Genomic DNA, 2,685 nt, shown 5'->3' with positions numbered 1-2,685 from the left:
CACCATTTTTTTCTTTTCTTCTCTCCCATTCTTCCACTATATAACATAAAATATTAACTTTATACATTAGTATGTAAGTTACAAGATACCAAAGAAGGAGTGCGATCCAGCTATAAGACAAATGGACATCATCTAAAGATGGATCTCATTTGTGTATTCTGTGGGAAAGATCAGTGCCTTTTCAGCTGTATGAGGGGTAGTTACATCTCCTTAAGTGGAAGCATGATTTTGCTATTATCTTCATTTGGAAGTGGTTAAAAGAAGATGTATAGCTGCCAAATTGAAAAAAAAAATAGTATGCTACTCTGAATTGTGCTATTTTCCAGAATTCCCTTTCCGTTATGGCTCTGAGTTAGCGTTGGCCGAAAGAAGAGCTTACATGAAACCTGGAAGATAGAAGTGAAGTAGCAGACACTGCTTTCAGAAGTTTGTTGCAGTCAGGTATGGTGATGGATAGATACAGAATTCCCCACTGGATCCAAGCTTGGCCTCATGATCAGCCCACAGAGACCACAGCTTTCCATAGACCTCCTGAAGAGTTCCCTTTTAGTGGCCTCACTTGGGCATCTGAATATGATTTGCCTCTTGGGTTTGCCCGAAAGTTTCAACTTGTCCACCTACGCCATTGTTTCCAGTGTATTGACTATTGATGGTATGGTCCATGCAAGAAGGACATGATAAATGCATGATTTTTTTCTTTTTATTTACCAATGAATAATTCTCTATTATCTTCCCAAAGTGACCTCTTAGCTTTTTTCCCAAGTATCTAAACTCATGAATTTAACCATATTTGGTCTGTTTCTATGCATTGCAATTAGTGCCCTTAGTGATGTTCAAATTGTCCATCCTTGGCCATCTATCAAGTTCTAATATGTAACATATTCATTATCACTTACTACATAGTATTCTAAAATTCCCCTTATTATTTCTCCTTTGACCCATGCATTATTTAAAAGTATGGTTCCCTTTTAAATATTCAAAAGTGTGGAATTTTTTACTTATTTAAACTTATTTTTTAATTGGCATCTTACTTAGTTGCATTGTGCTTCAAAGATTACTATCATTTGGAAAAAATATTTTGAAATTTGCTGAGATGCCTTATGTTCCACGTATAGAGGTCTACAAACTTAGTCTGTAAAAGGCCAGATAGCAGATATTTTAAGCTTTGTGAGCCGCATTTTTTCTCCACCTTATCAGTTTTTACTCTATATAATTTGATATTATTTTATTAGGTACACATAAGTTTAAAATTTTTATATCTTCTTCTTGAATTGAGCTTTTAAAAAACTATTATGAGTCTCTCCCCTCATAGTTAATAATTTTTAGTCTTAACACCTATTACTTCTGATAAAAATATAGCCACATCAGCTTTCTTTTGGTTCATGGTTGCCTGTCATATCCTTCTTTGTCTTTTTATTTTCAAGCTTTACTTGTTTTCACATTTTTGGTGATTCTCCTGAACATTGAATAATTAGATTAAAAAAATTCTTTCTGGGCGCCTGGGTGGCTCAGTCGTTAAGCGTCTGCCTTCGGCTCAGGTCATGATCCCAGGGTCCTGGGATCGAGCCCCGCATCAGGCTCCCTGCTCGGCAGGAAGCCTGCTTCTCCCTCTCCCACTCCCCCTGCTTGTGTTCCCTCTCTCTCTGTTGAAAAATAAATAAAATCTTTATAAAAAAAAAATTCTTTCTGGCATTACCTACTTTTTTACTTACAAGCATACTTGATTTGTACATTAGGATTACAGCTTTATCTGCATTTGTTTATTATACAACCTCATTTTAAATTCCTATCTGTCCCACTTTTTCTGTTTCTTTTTTTTCTCTTTTTACAGCAGACACAGTAATGATCAGTAAATAAATATTCCATGTGCTGTCCTATCTGAACACTTGCATTTAGGGGAGGCAACATGAACAATCCGGGGCAATAGAAACGAAAGTGACATATGCCATTTCTGGTCCAAAACTGGGAAGGGTGGGTTTGGGTTCTCCACATGTTCTTTCATCCTGTTGCAACAGCTTACAACACGCTGGAGGGCAAAACCTTCACAGTCAAGTCCTTCAGTGACTGCGCGGAGCAGATTCTCCTACTAGCCCGCATTGGTGTGCAGCAAGAGCGAGAGGAAAGCTTGGTTTGTGTTCCGTCAGTGAGATAGTGAAGTTATTGATCGTCATAGCATAAAGTAGCCTATTGTGACCAATAGGTTATCTTACAATCTTTGGAATGATTGAGTTAATTTTTTTTTCCTTTTTCATTCTCCTCTCCTCTTGGTTTGTATTTGGTCCGTTTTTATTTATTTTGTGTTTAGTGTGTATGTATGAGGTGTGTGTGTGTGTGTGTGTGTGTGTGTGTGTAGATTTCCATTACTGTTTGGGAGCCTACCATGGTGTTAAAAGTATATTTTCTTCAGGATCCCGTTGTTTTATTTGTATAGCTAGATCCTTCAGAGTGTCTGGAGCTCACGCTACTGCAAGTAGAATGACTTCTCCTTTTTCTTGCAAACACACAGGTGCCCAGCACCAGTCTCCAGGAGCCCACGCCTGCAAGCAAGCAAACCTGCTGTTGTTGACCAGATGTGTTTCTGAATTCAAATACTCTGGATTTAGAAAAGTAATAGAGTGCACCTCCGAATCAAACATTGAAATACATTGGCTGCCAAACATGTGAGTATTCAGAATAAACAGGATA

This window comes from Phoca vitulina, unplaced genomic scaffold (assembly GCF_004348235.1).
Source record: "Phoca vitulina isolate PV1807 unplaced genomic scaffold, GSC_HSeal_1.0 scaffold64, whole genome shotgun sequence".
Taxonomy (NCBI): Eukaryota; Metazoa; Chordata; class Mammalia; order Carnivora; family Phocidae; genus Phoca; species Phoca vitulina.
The sequence above is the reverse complement of the archived record's forward strand: the minus strand, read 5'-3'. Positions refer to the sequence as shown.